Source organism: Mus pahari, chromosome 6 (assembly GCF_900095145.1).
Source record: "Mus pahari chromosome 6, PAHARI_EIJ_v1.1, whole genome shotgun sequence".
Lineage (NCBI taxonomy): Eukaryota > Metazoa > Chordata > Mammalia > Rodentia > Muridae > Mus > Mus pahari.
The window spans coordinates 56,131,236-56,148,817 of record NC_034595.1 but is presented as its reverse complement, the minus strand read 5'-3'; positions in this window follow the sequence as shown (position 1 = coordinate 56,148,817).

Sequence of the window (17,582 nt, the reverse complement as noted above, 5' to 3'; positions counted from 1 at the left end):
TCGGTAAAATATATTGGGAGAATTTAAAATAATTATTACAACTACTGTTGTTATGGTAATTCAATTCTTCCAAATGGAGCTATGGAGAAGCCGCTCCCTGGCTGTGAGTCCACTGCTCTCTTGGTGTAGCTCTGCCCAATGTCCAGGGCCAAGGAGGCCAAGTAGGCAGCAGCTCTGCCAGCCCTGCTCCCTGGGAGAAAGAGGCCTTAGGGATGGCCTCTGCCCTCCAGGGCCAGCACAGGACTGGCTCCTGAGGGAGGAATGAGAGCAGCAGGCATCCCTGAGAGAGCAGCTTTCAGACCCCTGTGTGGGGAAAAGAGCCCCTCTGCTCCCTGTCACGCCATCTGAACTGGAAACAAGCAATAAACATCGCCACATACCAAGCTTGGACCTGCCCCCCATCAACTCCATCTTCCTCTTAGGAGTTCAGTGGCTTTAGAAGTATTCTTCTCCACCGTGCCCACCCCCCACCACCACATACTTCCCTGCAGTCCAAGACCTAAATTTAAGTTCTATTGAACTAGTGACTAACTCTGTGACCTTGTTTGACCTCTGAGCAACTTCCTTTCTGTGTGTAAACCAGGGGTAATAGGATTGTAGGGGGCCTAGGCAGGATACCACCCCCCTGCCTTGGTGTCATTTGAAAAAGATTTGTATTCCAGCAAGAGAAATGACAGAGGGGTGACTGGTCCTGTAGTCTTTGGCATCACAGCTTCGGATCCTGTGGGTAATGTTTGCTCTCAGATGTGTGTAAAGTCCCAAACACAGTGTGCACACTCCATCAACGACCATGCCCTTTCCTTCCTTTTTTTTTTTTTTTTTTTTTTTTTTTTTTTTTTTAAGTGCACACTTTTGCATGCCTCACTGCCTGGGGCCAGCAGCTTAGTCCCACTTCCTACCTAAGCCCCAAACACCAACACTGCAGAAGAGAAAGCTTCAGGGTGACTACTGCCATTCACATTTCAAAGACCCCTGAACAGGGATCAGAGCCCTGCTCTGCTCAGCAAGGCTAAGATGCAACTGGCAGCTTGGAGGATTAGCCAGTTCTCCTACAGAGAGGCCAGCCAACCCATGTAACTAAATCTTCCTATGGGATTAGTCCAGAGCCCCTAGATCTCCCGCAAGGCTGAAAGGGTACAGCAAGATGGGGCACTTTCCAGGCTGTGGTCCAAGGAGTAGCTAAGAGGGGATGGTGCACAGGTGCACAGAATTGTTGCTCCCTCATGCCTCGCGCTATTTGTAGAGGCAGTGAGCTCTCTTGGAAAGAACATGGGCCCTAAAAGCTGAATTGTTCCAGGGGTGCCAGCCATATGACCTTGAGTAGGTCATTTTACTTCTCTGGACCTCTGTTTTATCAAAAGAGAAATAGGACTCCATGTATGGATCACACAGAGACATGAAAGATTCTGAAATTTTAGATAGATAGATAGATAGATAGATAGATAGATAGATAGATAGATAGATAGATAGACAGACATATGCATATACATATACATTTACATATATATAATATGTGCACACATAAATATATTTATTTGTACACACATATATACATACATATTTATACATATATGTGTGTGTACAAATTATACAGAAATTATACACATAAATTATATGAGTTAAATATATTCATATACACATGAATATATTCTGAATATATATACACACACATATAAACATCTTTTTAAGGTTTGTCCTCTGAGACCCTGTACATAGTGTGCAACTGTGACCGTTCTGACTGGAATGAAGGCCCATGGCTTTCTCCCCTCTCGGTGTCCTTGCTTGCTTGGCGTTAACATCACCTCAAAGCTTCCTCTCACTAAGTCATCTGTGACTTCTCAGAATCAGGGGCTGCTAATGTCTATGTTTGCTCTTCCACACTTCGCCACTGCCGCCGTGTTCCTAGAGAGGCACGTCAGCCCTCGATCACTTTGTGACTGGTATGTCTACTGTGATGGTTGACGAGCCTGTCCACCAGCCTCCTCTCCTCTACTGCAGACGTTTGGATGGTCAGGCTGGTTCTGCCATACATCTGCCCGGGTTTCCAAGCTCCCGTGGTGGTTATTCAGTGAGCGTACATAGAAAGTGAGGACAGAGATTGCAAAGGGAGGGAATGAAGCAGAACTGCACCCAACAACAATGGCTGTCCTCGGCCATTCTACTCCATCTCCCACCTGCTTCTCTCCCTTTGTGATTTGGTCTGTTTTCTATTCTTGCAACAGAATGACACAAACAGTTCAATTAATAAATAATAGATGTTAATTTGGATCATTGTTCTGGAAGATAGGTTATGAGACACCATGATTTGAATCTAAACTGTCTCCCACAGCCTCCTCTTTTGGAAGCTCGAACCTCCCCACTTGGAAAGCTATTTTGAAAGCCATAGAGATGAGAGGAGGTAGAGCTGGCTGGCAGAGTAGGTCCCTAGGGGTGGACTTGTAAAGTCCTACCTACCTCCAGGGCCAGTCTGGGCCAAATGAGGAGCCCTCTAACACTTGGCTCTGTTGCCATGGACACCACCATGCCTCCTCCCCCGCCCCGCAGGATGGATACAAATCCCTCTGAAGCCACAAGCCAAAATGAAACTCGCCCCCTTAGGCTGTTTCTGTGAGACACTTGGTCCCAGCAACAAGAAGAGCAAGTGTAAGAAGAAGATAGAGACTCTCTGACCACTTCATGGAGGAAGACCCACCTCCATTAGACATATGCCTTTAGCCACAGTCTGCTGTTTTTAGTTTCTCTCTGTCTCTGCCCAGGCTGTTCCCTCTCACCTGACAGGCCTTTTCCCAGCCTCCAAGCCATTCTGTTTTTTCCAACCACCACTATACTTGCTACAACCAGTTTACCAAGTTGTCCTATCTTTCCAAACGCAGCTCGGAGTGTCACCTCACCAAGAAAAGATTCAGTTTCCAGCCTTCTTGCAGAGTAGGTTCAGGAGCCCAGGCCTGGACTCCCCAGCATCAATGACCCTCTGACCTTGGGAAAGCCCCCTTTCATGTCTTAGCCTCTGTTTGCTCAGCTGTAAAATGGAAACGGCAATACCTTCTCTGGGTGAGAAGGGTGAGAAGTGTGTTGTTTAATGAATGTAAATACCACAGCAAAGCACTTGGTACACAAAACCAATGACACAGCTGCCTCAGGTCTGGAGTGTTAGAGGGCCCCTCCTCCTGTAGCACCCAACCCTTACTCCTGTAGTTGTCATTTATCTCAGTGTCTTCACATCTGTGTAACCTGTGACCTCACTAAGAGTGTGGGCAGTTTGTAGGCAGGAACTCTGTAAGTATTCGGACGGCCTGATGTGATCTGCTGCCTGAGTGAATGAACCAGTGAATGAGACACAATCAATAGAGTGAGTCCGTAGACTGGGATTAAGCCATATGGGCCCAAGTGTGAACCTCACAGGGCTGCCTCCCCACCCCCCTTATTCCAGTCACATGCTGAGTCTCACTTTATTCCCCAGAGGAGCCCATGTACTATAGAAGGAAAGAATATGTATGCTTTTTCACTATGAGAGGAGATTGGGAAAGGGGAGTCTACATTGCTACAGTCAGCCTTGCAGGATGACCTTAGACAGTTACTTTCCCAACCTGAGGTGAGCTTAGACTCTGTTTTGGTTAAGATCCTTGTAGCTACAGAAAAGGAAACTGTATTCCATCAACAGCAAGTGGCACCGCCAGAGGGGCCCAACTTGGCTATCAGAGTGACTAAAAGGTGTCAGGGCCACTCAAGCTAGTGGGAATGATTCCAAAGATATAAAACGATTCTCTTCACTCTAAGCGTCACTCAGCGTTGTCCGTGGGCAAGAGGTGGGGGGTGTTTGTGTGGGGGCAGCTGTTCTGTTTCCTGGAGGGTGGGGCAGAGGCAGGAGAATGACTGAAAAGAGAAAGAATGACCTCCAAGCACCTGTACATGCAGAAGAAACGATGAGGTGGCCTCGAGGTATAACACAGACTCGGGCTCTCCAAAGCCCACTCAAGTCTCAAAGTGCAATAAACTGAGGTGAGTCTGCGGCCCTCCCAGCACCTGCACCTGTCTGCTGCCCCAGGCTATGCAGTGTCTTTGTGTGTGTGTGTGTGTGTGTGTGTGTGTGTGTGTGTGTGTGTGTGTGTTGGAGGCAGGGTGGTAGGTAGGGCTGCTGAAGAACCTTCAGGAAGCCTCCTTAGCCAGGTGACAGGTACCTGGTGTCTTTCTGAAATCAGCCTAGCCCATCTAGCCTAGGGTTCATGCTCAAAGCCTCCCTGTATCGTCTAATAAGCAGGAACAGTAGCCTAAAACCATGCACAGAGGCATATACCTGTAATCTATGGACTTGAAAGGCAGAGGCAAGAAGATCAAGTTTTAGGCTAAAACCATGGAGAAATGGAGAGGGGAGGGAGGGAGGAGAGAGAAGATGGAGAATAAAAGGAAAAGGGAAAAAGAATTATTTGGGATGAAGAGATGGTTTAGGCTTAAAAGTATGTGCTGTCCTTACAGAGGTCTTGAGCTCAGTTTTCAGCACCACGTGCACCCCCAGCTCTTCTGGCCTCTGTAGGTATCTGAACTCATGTATGCAGACAATCAACACGCATGTGTACACATAGTTTGTCTGGGAAAGATATGGGTGAGCATAATCAAAATATACTCTTTGAAACCCTCAAAGAATTAATAAAATATTTGATAAATAAATAAGTAAAATAAAAATGTAAATACAATAAATAAATGTGACTTGAGGTTGGGCTCTTCTCTCTCTCCTCGTGTGAGAAGTTAGCAGTCTAGGTCTCAGTGACCCTTGGGAAGCCAATCTCCTCCTGTCTTTTTGTTCATGCTCAGCATACACCAACCCTCAAGGTTTCTTCATAATCCAAAATATGCCGCTGTGTCTTATTCCAGTTTTTAAAGAAAGAAGAAAGGGAGCAAGGGAGAGAAAGCTGAAGAGCAGGGGACGATACCTGGGTTTGTTATCTCCCTGTCTACCGCTTCCCTCCGGACAGCTGTCTCATTGGTCAGTGTGGTGATTGCTAAGGTGGCTAAGAAATAAACAATAGCATCACACACACACACACACACACACACACACACACATCCTGAGGGGAGCTGGGGTGTAGGTTGTGAATCTCGTTAAGAAGCTTGCCACCTACACAGTTCTACCAGCAGGGAACGGTGCAAAACCCTGGACAAAAGCCCTGGACTGTGGGTAACTGCAGCCTCCTGGGACAGGGCTGAGTGGTGTATTCCCAGGCTGGCTAGCAACGGGCCTCATTTCACCCTCTCACTATCCTCAGGGCTCATGTTGAGAGTGGGATCCTGGCCAACTGTGGGGAAATGCATCTAAAGATAAGGTTCATTTTATTTGCTCATCTATCCCAAAACAATTGATCACAGATCCTTGTGTGTACAGTTCTGTGTCTAGTATTGAGTGGTCAGCGATCCATTAAAGAACTGTTTCTTCACATTCAGAGTGATTTTCAAAATACCTGGGAAGACATCCTTTGGGATGTTTTGGCTGGGCATAATGGTGCCCATGCCTTTAACGCAACATTCAGGACAGGCAGAGGCTGGAAGATCCTTGTGAGTTCAAGACCAGCCTAGACTACATAGTCAACTCTAGGCCAGCCAAGGTGACATTGTGAGACCCTGCCTCAAAGAAAAATGAGGAAGGCTGTTAAGTTCAGGTAAGGGTTGGGTACAGATGAACAGGATCTAGACACTGACACAGGCCAAGGTTCTCAGCAAGACAGTCAAGATTCTTAACGACGGGCAGATGCCTGTGCACAGAGAAGCCAGCATGTGCGGAGGTAGGAATCTGGAGAAGTGTATATCATGTTCCGGAAATTCTTCCCACAGAACGCTGACCCTCAGCAGAGGATCTGGTTTCTAAGCCTTTCCTGCCCCCTACTATTGTTTACTCTACACATTTGAAATCAAACAGATCTGGGCTGAGGTCCCAGCTCCACCATCTCATGGTGAGAGCTGAGGCCAGGGCTTGATTTCCAGCATCCAGCCGGCCACCGTCCCTGGCCTTCGGTGGCAAAGACTCCACACGATGTGTGTGCAAACATCCCCAACGTGGCTAGTGGCTGAACAAGAAGGGCAAGGGTGGTTTTCTATGTCGATGGTGGTTTTAGGAGATAAGTAGAAGGGAGGAAAAGAGCAGGTGAGAGAGAAGCACGGAGCCTGCTGGGGAACAGGACATACTGTTACTCCCTGGGAGCTTCTAAGGCAGGAGAAAGGTCACTCTTCAGAGAGAACAGACGTTCACGCCGTGCATGCTACGGCCTGCCTCCTGTAGTTCCCCTGCCTGGTTGAGCTGGTTTACCTTTCCGTCAAGTGAAGATGTGACCCTCTTCTGCTGAGTGTTGAGGCTGTGTTAGAACTCACAGGGCTTTGAGAAGGATGACGGGGAGGCACCCTGGCCGGGTCACATGTCACTGTCTGCATAGTTGTGCCAGGCCAGGCTGTTGGGCCCCATGCTTCTTGTTCAGTGATGTCTCTGTGCCTCCTCTTGAATTGTCCGTCACTTACAGGGTTTTGGTTTGGTTTGTTTTTTTCCTTTCGCCTCCCATCCTTAATGTCTCCCAGAAGGCTGTCTTGAAGACACTAGTCTGGAGTGATCTCATGCCCTGGAGACGTTTTAAGACTTGGCCACATCGCAGGATAGAGCCACTTAACTCTCTTACCAAGACCTGTCCCTTTCTCGCCTCTCAGCAAGGGCTATCTGGTCTACCATTTCCTCTGTGCCATTATTCTCACAGAGAAGCCTCTGCCCCCAGCCCCCACCTACTTCAAATCTGGCCTCACTCTCATGCAGCAGTCCTGGCCACCTGGATGGCGCACTCTGCCATGACGATTTCGGTTCCTCAAACGTGCCAAGCTGTACCTTCCTTTCTCTTCCTTCTTCGGGCCTTAGTTGTGTTACTACCTCTTTGGCGTTTGCCTCCAACTCCGTTCAGGTTCAGTTCCCCAATGTGTATTCCTTCTGTAGCCTGTGACTCCCCCACCAAATCACTGCTGGAATTGGTTGGTCTGTGCCTTTCTCTCCCTCTCAGTGAAGTGCGTAAAGCTCGGGCTTGTCTCTCACTTGTCAGAGTTCCACACATCCCCTCAGCTTAGTGTCACCCAGGGCTGGCCTATGAATGGATCTGCTCCTGCTGCTTGCATGCCTTCGGTCCCGGGGATCCTGACTAAGGGTGACAAGGGAATAAGGATAAGACAGACAGACACACAGAAAAGTTGGGATAGGGTAGACTGGGCTTTCCAATGCAGAAGCCACAGCCCCTCAGAAGTTCAGCGTGTTTGTTCTATGCAGTTGAACAGGGAGGCAGGTTTGTTGTCTAAAGCTGAAAATGCAGTTTTTATGGGGTACAGAGTTAGGAAGGCAGGCTTAGCTGATCTCAGTAGGAACAGTCTCTGTGGGGGAATAGCCTTCAGGCTGTGGACATCCAGGAGGAGAAAGTGGATGTTTTCTACACACTCTATCAACATTCACACTCGGACCCTGAGGATGGCCTTATCATCCCACACCAGGTGAGGGCTTTCACACTCCCCTGGGGATGAAGCACAGCCATGCCCATGCCCACAATACACATTCACTCCAGACTTCACGTGCTCCCTACAGACTATCACAAGACCGACCTCCTGGGCTGGAGAGATGGCTCAGGGGTTAAGAGCACTGGCTGCTCTTCCAGAGGTCCTGAGTTCAAATCCCAGCACCCACATGGTAACTCACAAGCCCTTGCTATTTTCACTGTTTCACCACTCACCAGCTCCTAACAGATAATCAACAAATGCCATCATCAACACATTGGGGCCACAATATTCCTGCATTGCTATTATGCATCTGATGATGCCTGACTCACTGGAATCAGATACCCAGAGAGCGAGGCTAGCAATCTGTGCTCCACAAGCATGTTACACAATGCTCACACACTTTCAAGTTCAAGGACCACAGGACCGGACAATCCCATGCCCTTAAAACAGAAAGGATGGGTGGCACAGTGCTTCCTTTAGCTCCGGAATTCTCCAGAAATACACCCAATGTGAGGGCCTTCCATCATGATACATTTATTCTTTTCTCCAGCACAGATTACACTGCACCTAGTCAGTAGACTTGGAGGCGGGATGATTTATCAATTATTCATTTCTTTAACTTCCCCGACTGAAAAGTGGAGTCGATGCTGTGTGTGTTTCGAGGCTCACTCCAAACCCACCTGAATTTGAATATGGGCTCGTTTGTTCTTTGCAAGAATGAAAATAAAGGTTGGCAAAGGTTTAGGTAAAAGAAGAAAATAGCAGAGAATCCCAGGACCCAGCTCTGCCTAGAGGGGGTGGTGGTGGTCCATAGACCCTCTCTCAAGGTGCATGGCTCCCACCTCTGCTAAAGGAGCCTAAGGAAGGCATCCCTTGCTGTGCTGGGACCAGCACAGGCACAGGCTGGGGTGCTCCAGCAATAAGCACATGTGGTTTATGTTGTACGCAGCATTCTTTGTGGGAGCTACAGTTTAAAAAGAAAAACCGTGGCATGGCCAATCTCCCTTCTCAGAAGGAAGGTCCTCAGGAAAGGGGATTTGGGGGTTGCTGCCTTTATCAAAAGTCAGAAACAAAGCTCTGTGCTTCTTAAGAAAACACACTTTGCATTTGGGATTTTAACTTTAAGTCTAGAGAGAGGGCAGAAAGATCAGTGGATACCTGAGGAGCCCACCTGGGACTCAGGACAATGGTAGGAGGCACACTGTCAACAGAACCTCTCTGGTGTCCCTGCTGTGTGACATGAAGGAACCCACCTGCCACATTGAGCTTACCCCATTCTCAACTCCAAAATAATAACTCTACCTCACAGGGCAGGCTCTATATACACACAGGAAACCCAGCATATCTGGTAAGGCATACTAGAGGAAAGAGAAACTCCTGTGTATGGAGACAAGCCAGAGGGAAATATTGTTCAAAATCAATCTAGCAGCATCATACTGTGGGAAGAATATGGATTTCAAAATCTCAGGAGATTGGCTACACCAAAGCACACCTTCACCTCTTCCCGGCTCTGTGGCCTCATGGATTCTCTGAAACTTCACTTTGTCATCTGCAAAATAGGGGTAAAAGTACCCCCTCCCCCTGAAATGGGGCAAAGGCCAATGCTGATACTCTCTTTCAATATCCTCTGTAAATAGACTGAACCAAATACAATAGCCACGCCCACCCACCTGGGTTTGTGGGACCCCAGTTGGCCCTACTCTGCTTTTTCCCCGGTTTTTGAAGCTGCCTCGTCCCCACGGAGACAGTCTGAGAGCCCTTCATCCATATGGGTCTGTCAGTAATGCTGGAGGCCTCCATCAAGATGCAAACCTATCTGCTTTCCCTTTTGCAAATCGAGGCAAGGCAGCTTCCTCTTTTCTCCTCCCCAGATCCCCTCACTCAGACATAGGGAAAGTGCCACCTCTGTCCCCAGGCGTATTCCCTTCACCAATTTCCAGGTCCCCAGAAGCCAGTTCCTGCTTCCATGTCTTCCTAATTAAGTTCCCTGGGGAGGGGCGGAGCTTCACACCCCAGTGCAACCCAGCAGGTATTAGTGAGAACTCTGACCAGGTCAAGGGAGCAGAAACTAGTATTTACAGCCTCCCACTCTCCAGCTCCTAATGGGCAGGGGTTACAAATGTCATTATGAGCACCACTTTCCTAGGACCCCCCTCCCTGACTCCTTTAAAGATTCAGTGATGTCTGTCTCTTGCAATCTGCATTTCTTCTTTCAATACTTCCTCCCCTCCTCAGTCTTGAGTGCCACACTTGTCTGGTGCTCCAGCACCCTGTCACTGAGTCGCATTCCCAGCCCCACGGAGGTACTTAGTGGTTTTCTTCCCTGGTAAATTTCACGGGGGACGTGGGGGAGGAGCAGTTGCAATCGAGTATGTAATTTTGTAATAGGTCCTTAGCACCCTTTCACACATTGTCTGACACAGAGAAAGCACTTGCTAGGTGAATGTTGAATGAATGGGTGAATGAATGAATGAATGAATGAATGAACGAACGAACGAACGAACGAACGAACGAACGAACGAATGAACGAACTAATGAATGCATGAAATAATCCATCTCAAGACTTTCGATCTGGAAAAGATGACCACTCTCTGGATTGCCTTACACAAGATTCTGAAGCATAAAATGCATTTACCAAGACATCCCAAAGAGTGGTCCGGCGAAGATCTGAACCCAGGTTATCGCTGAGCCTCGCTGTCTTTGATTTATTGTAGGTTTCAGGCTGGGAACACTGTTGACAAAGGCAAATAAAGAAGTGGAATGTGTCTGCCCATAACTGCTTCCCCACCCCCAACATAGCCTGCTCTGTGCTGAGTACGAGGGTTCCGGAGAGCTTTGTGCAACCCACGCAAGGCAGCAGGATGGAGACAGGGGCTGCCCTTGTCCTTCTGCTGAGCCCCACTGGCTCCTCCACGGAGCCCCTCCCTGCCTGTCCCCCGCTAGAGCAAGACTTGGATAAAGGTCTCAGAACAAAGCCTTACATTTTCCCAGCCTAGTAGAGAAGCTGCTGCTGGAGAAACAATGGCCTTGCCTCGGATCAAAGGAGCTGGGCCCAGGCTGCGGGACAAAAGCTTAGCTTGAGAGGAGTGACAACCTGTCCTGCCCCTCCTTTCACGGAGGGAGAGTCTGCAGGCCTCATTGGGGGCCTACCCCACCTTCTAAGAGCACCTCCCAGCCCCTGGCTCCTTTCCCTTACTGCAGCTGAAAGGCCTGTGTTCCTGGGCCTCCTTTTGCATTCTAGATTGCTGCCCCTCCTCCACTTTCTCCTTTAAGACCTCTCTTCAGGCGTCACCATTTCAGTCTCAAAGTTACCTCCCATCTACGTCTACTTTTAACTGGGTTTCATCACAGCCCACTGTGTCCACGCATGGAACTGTCTCCTCCCCCTGTTCATAGCACTCATCACACTAAAACGTCACTACCGGGTCGAATGCCTTCCATTCGCCTGGACTGTGACCACACAGAGGCCAGGACACTCACAATCTGATAAACACATTGCCTAGGTCAAGATGCTGAAGGAAGAGAGCAAGGGATGACAGGGAGGAGGAAGGCTTCGGAGGCTGGGCAGGCACTTGGGTATCAATTCCTCTGTACAAACGCAAACTGCCTGCTCTCTCCATCTCTTGTGCTTGAATTTACTCCACTCATACTTTTTAAATGCAGCTTCCAGGTACTGGAGGTGTACTGACAGTCAAATCTACGGAATGAGTTTAGCTGGGCAGGGCTGGGTGGGGCTGGGCAGGGCTGGGCTGGCAGATCCTAACCAACGGTATGGTTTAAAGTTGTGGTACACGTTGTGAGGTCAAAGCAAGTGACAGTGCAGTCAGAGGGCTCATCCCTGAGCTGAGAGGTGGGTTGGCCCTTAAGACTGAGTGAGCTCCTTCTTCAGAGAAGAATCCAGAGGCTGAGCAGCTGCCAACCATGTGCGGAACCCCCCCCCCCTCCATAGAAACCAGTCACCTCTGGCCTCCACAGGCATCTACACACACATGTGCACACAATTAATTAATTAAAATTAATTAACTGGGGGCTGGTGAGATGGCTCAGCAGGTAAGAGCACCCGACTGCTCTTCCAAAGGTCCTGAGTTCAAATCCCAGCAACCACATGGTGACTCACAACCATCTCATAACAAGGTCTGACTCCCTCTTCTGGAGTGTCTGTAGACAGCTACAGTGCACTTACAAATAGTAAATAAATAAATCTTTAAAAAAATTAATTAACTAAAGCCTTTCTAAAAATGTAAAAGAGTATATATCAATATTTATGCCCAATAAGAACTGAGAGCTCACCGAGTGCAGAGCAGTGTTTGGGACTGGGGAGGAAGCTAGCCCATCCATGCAGCTAACCCATCCTGTAATGGAAGAAGTCGATCCAGGCTGAGAACACCTTCCAGAGGAAGTGGTGACTGAGCCACCATCTAAGGACTGAGTCACCTTTGGTGGGGCGGACAGGGACAGAGTGTAGGAAGGCTGAAAGTAGATAAGGGTTGGTGGCATTGAATGGCACCAGGTTGCCTGTAAGCAAGCAGGGACGCTCCCGGAGATGTCACCTGGAACCTGAGAGCAGAGTCACCAGGTTGGTCCAGGATGTGTAACCTAGCCTGGAGGAGACCTTTGCCAATCATCAAACCCTTCCCTGAGGTAAGTGGAAATAAACAGGTTTGTGAGCCCTGCTTTCAGCCCCACAGCGTCCTGATAGATAAAAACAAAACAAAAAGAAAACCCTTCTCAAAGCCGGACAGTGGTGGCGCACACATTTAATGCCAAAACAGATAGAGGCCTGCCTGGTCTATAGAGTGAGTTTCAGGACAGCCAGGGCTACCCAGAAAAATTCTGCCTCAAAACAGAACAGAACAAAACAAAACAAAACAAACCACCTTTTTCTAGCCAGAAGCTAGGCCTCCGGTATTGGAGGGCAGAGCATCCATCCAAGATGCTCTCTCTGGGGGCCAGGCTTTGTCTGCAGCTCCCTATGAAGGGACTGACATCTGCCACAGCAAAAACAGGGCACATCGCGTTCATTCAACGAGCATTTGCAGTTTGCCCAGCACATTTATTTAAATGCTCTTGCTTCTCAGAGCAAAGTTCAAGCCCCAGGTTTCCCAGCCAAGGAGAACTGGCTTCTAGTCTCATTAACTGTTACCCCTGGGCCAAGCTATTTCACCACTCCTGGCCGCTGTTTTCCCTTTGTCACTTGAAGCCAGTGCCTTGCCATCCAGGCTACAGGTAGAACAGTGTATTCTAAGGTTGCCATAGCCAGGTGACGCGGCCTAGTGACTTAAGTCACAGAAACACACGCTCTCACAAGCCCTGGGGCTGGAAGTCTGTGGTCAAGACAGAACACATACATCCTGGTTTTGTTCTCGTTGTGGTTGTGGTTGTGGTTGTTTGGTTTTGGTTTACTTTGCTTTTTTAGACAGGGTCTCGTTGTATAGCTCTGGATGGCTTAGAATATGCTAGTACACCAGACTGCCCTTAATTCACAGAGGTCTTCCTGCCTCTTCTTCCTGAACTGGAAGTAACAGCATGAGCCAGTTGCCCTTTCTTACAAGACACCAGTCACACTGAATAAGGGACAGATACAGAAACCGTGGGGATGCGGCCCTCAGCACAAGGCTTTAGAGCAGTGATTCTCAACCTTCCTAATGCTGTGACCCTTTAATACAGTTCCTCGTGTTGTGGTGACCCCTCAACCATAAAACCATTTTCAATGCTACTTTGTAACTGTAACTTTGCTAATGTTATAAATTGCCATGTAAATATCCGATATGTAGGATACCTGATGTTCAACCCTTCTGAAAGGGTCAGTTGATCCCCAAGTCGGTTTTCACCCCCAGGTTGAGAGCCGCTAATTTAGACAAAACATCATCCGCCCCTAGCAGATGGCATAACATATCAAAGTTTCTGCAGAGACTGGCACGTGGCACACGCTGAGCAGATCCATGGACCATGCCTTTGGTAGGATTCCCTGGGGAGGTTTGGGACTCAACAGTCACTGGTTCCTGCCCTCGGCTTCAGATCCCTTGGTTTTTAAGCCTGCCTTGCTGCCTCAATGATCTTGGCCAGATCTTGGTGTGTTCTCCAAGATAATAAAAGGCTCATTGCATACTGTAAATCCCGTGTCTTTTTGTTCTCATCGAGTCCTACTGTGAGTTGCTCAATCTGACATGCTGGGAACAGCCTGAGAAGGGAGCAGAGAACCTGACATTCTCAGAACCGGCTCATCAGAGCCTTAGCTTCCTGCCATTGCTGCTGAGGGTAAGCAGGACGGCTCTAGGACACTCTGCTCCCCACCCTCCCCTACTGTCCTTCAGAAAGGGTGCCAGCAGCTGTCCGAGAGGAAGTCCGTGGCACTGCTATCAGAGACCTAACTTTGGAAACTGTACCCATGAGGTTCATTTGTCCCCAGATCACCCACTGGTATTTTAGGCCACAAGCATTCCTCTGGCCACCTGCCCTGTTCTGGTATGCTGGGGACAACTAACTTCCCTCAACTGGTGAAGTCCTTGAGGTCACTTTCTCATTGTCCCGCTTCCCATGTGACACGTTAAACAGGGTGTTGGGTACTTTGGTCTGTGTGGGGTTTGTTGTTGTTGTCTGGGTTTGGCTTGGGCTTTGTTTTTTAAGATCATATCAGCACATCCAATTTGTAGCTTGAGCCCAGGCAATTCCTACAGACCAGCTTTAGTCTACTGTTCAAGCATTTTTTTTTTTTTTCTTTGAACCCAGTCAAATCCAGATTGGCTTACAGACCATTCCGCTAGGCTCCTCCCAACAACGGCCTAGCAACAGTTTACAGCATCACCGCCCGCCATTGACCCATTGATGACCAAGTGAGAGTCAGGTGCAGCCATTGCCGGTCAAGTGCGAGCCAGGTGTGGCAGCATAGAAAGAGAATGAAGATGGCTGCTGGAGACCCCACCTCTCCCTTCTCTCTCTCTCTCTCTCCAACCTCCCACACACACACTGTGTTCCCATACATTCCCAGAAAGTCTCTCTTTCCCTTCTCTCTCTCCCTCCTTCTGTGTCCCACCTTTCTCTGCCCTCCCTCCTCTGCCTCTGCCCGATTTCCAGGTCCCTGTTCCTTTCCCTTCTCCCATGATAAACTTCCTTATATCAGGTCTGTCGTGTGGCGTGATTTCTCCCTCCTCTGCTGCCACAGCTTTCTATTTCAAATGGTAACTGAAAGAGATGAGTGCTGGATGCTGGGATGGCACTATGACACCCCACACCCCCCGAATAATGCTTAAATACAGAAGAGATAAAGGATTTTAAAGAGCATTAATTGCTCTTTAGGCCAATGAAGAGTTCCTTGCGCCCCTTTATGAGTGCCATATTTTTTGCATTAATTTTTCAAAACAAGTCCTGCTCACTATGGAATTGGGAAGTGGCAAGACAAACTGAGTGTGCATTCAGGCTGGTGCCCAGGCCATCTCTTATCTGTTAAGGTCGTTGCTACTGGTGCTGGTCTGCTTTCCTCCAGTCTTCCTTCTTGGGAATCTGGGGGCCTGCTAGAGTGAAAGTTTTATATCTTTATTGTCTGCATAGCATAGTTTCTGTTAAACTGATGTGCCTCCATTAACTTAGCCACCCTGCCACTGTTAACTGAGCCATCCTCCCGACGCAGATGTCTACTGCTTCTGTTTTCTCTTTCGCTGTTGATATCTTTTGGATTTGCCTTATTTAATGTGCACGGTCTGGCTTGAGTCCTCGGCAAAGCTATTTCTGACACCAGGCTACTTTACCCGCCTTTCAAAATCTCATCCTTAGTGTCAGATGCTATCATCTTAAAACAATGTGAGAGTAAAGTAGTCACGGGCTGGAGAGATGGCTCAGCGGTTAAGAGCACTGATTATTCTTCCAAAGGTCCTGAGTTCAAATCCCAGCAACCACATGATGGCTCACAACCATCTGTAATGACATCTGATGCCCTGTAGTGGTGTGTCTGAAGACAGCTACAGTGTACTTACATATAAATAATAAATAAACCTTTTAAAATAAAAAAAGTAAAGTAGTCACTTGCAGTGTGAGACGCAAGGACTGGCATGAGCCAGCCACAGCCATAAAGGGCTGAAGCATGGCCTGCTTGGCTTTGCCTGTTTGTCTGCAGCACTAGCAGTTGGACCTAGAGTCTTGTGTGTGCTGAGCCAGTGCTCCACCACAGAGCTATGTATGTCTCCAGCCCTCTTCTTGATTCTTTTATTTTTGAGATGGAACCTTGCTAATTTGTCCAGTTTTGACCCAACGCCTGTGATTTTTTTCCTACCACATCTTCCAGAGCAGGCCGATATTACAGACACGGACCCACTTCTTTAGGCTCTACGGCCCTCACTCTTCCTGCCCATCTGTGCTCTGAGTTAGGAGACAGGTGACAGGAGCTAGCACCATTTTCTAGCTGGGAACTCACCGACTGGACAAAGTTAGAAATGTTGTACCTTTCAAAACAAAAACGTAGAAAGCACAAATGTCTCCCGGCATCTGCCGTGCTGACAAATGTGTGGAATGAAAATAAACAGACCTGTCGTGCACTGCCAGGGGGTGAGAATCGTAACATCTACACACAAACTAGAGCGGGGTTCCCACTCAACATAAAGAGCACCTGTTATGTGCTCGGTGAGCACAGGAGGTCCAACTTACTTGAGGTCACAGACTTGAGTTAGATCCTTGCCCTATTGCTTACTGGCTGTGTGACCTTGAGAAAATCACGTGTGCCCTCAGGAAATCGTTCCCTACAAATTCATAGTATTCCAAGATGATCTGAGGATCGGAGCCCGTGACTACTTAGCATATGAATGTGTTGGTTAGCAAGAGTGCTCACAGCATGGCCCTCTTGGGTTTTTTGTTTGTTTGTTTGCTTGTCTGTCTGTTTGTTTGTTTGTTTTAGTGCTAGATTACAGTTGTCTGACCCTGGCAGCATGGAATAAGCCAAGCTGGGAGGCTCACGTGCCCAATAAGTGGAGGAGGCAGATTGAGAACAAAGATCCGAGATGCCTTTGAGGAAAGGGGGAAGGCAGAGTTAGAGCTGCACAAGACTTTGCCCAGCCAGTGCTTATCTTCAGAGCTGTTATCAGCAAAACTGCTTTGAACCGCCCTCTGCTTCATCCACCTGGATTCATTAATTTGGATTCTCAGTCGGCTCCTCCGAGAGATGACTCTTCTGGGAGCACGTGTACAAAATAAACTGTGCTTCTGATAAAATGGCTGTCATCAGCCTCCACTGCCCTTAACCGTGGTCCCTGGAGTGTGTGGTGTTTGGGAAGAGAGGCAGCCGGGATGGCAGGGCACTCCTGCGGCCCTGGGGGCTTAGGATACCATCTGTGGAATTAGCTTCCCTTCCCCAGGAATGTCCGCAGTATTTACAGAGTAGGCTGCCTTGCCTCCAGGATGGTGCGTGGGCTAGGAGGGCCCTTCCCTGGCCCCCTCACCTCCAGCTATGGGACATTCACCGGTTGCAGACAGTTGGCCATTGCGGTTGGAATGTCAGGAGTGCAGCTTGACACATCCTCCATCAACTTCCTTGAAAAGAAAGATCCCAGAAAGGCAGCCCGCCCTCCTCCTTTGACCTCATCAGCCCAGCATCTTAGGGACTTATCTCTTCATTGATCTCAACTAGGACTAGTGCCCTTCACTTGGATGCCAGTTACAACAGGCACACATTCCTAGTCTTCACTGAACAGGCTCCATTCCGCATGAAAGAAAGGACAGAATTGCATTCAGGAGGAGGGGTGGCTCCAAGCAGCTTCACCTCGTAAATTCTGACTTGGGGATGGCTCAGCCAACTTTCCTTTTCCTCCGTTGAACATTTCTGACTTGAGTTTCCTGAAAGTAGAACCAGGCAAATCAAAGCTCTGAAGCTTGATAGCCCAGATCTGGCATTTATTATATACCTTAAAGGCCATGATATGTCAAAGCCTTGTCCCATGCCCACAACCGAGTGACTACTCTGCTAGAGTTAGCTGTCTGCATAACCGCATGACCTTAGGCAAGTTCCCTTTGCCTCTTTGGAGCCATTTCCTCCTCTGAGAGAAGAGACAGCCACGGGAAGAAAGCAAAATGTCTTTCCACTCACAGTGGGC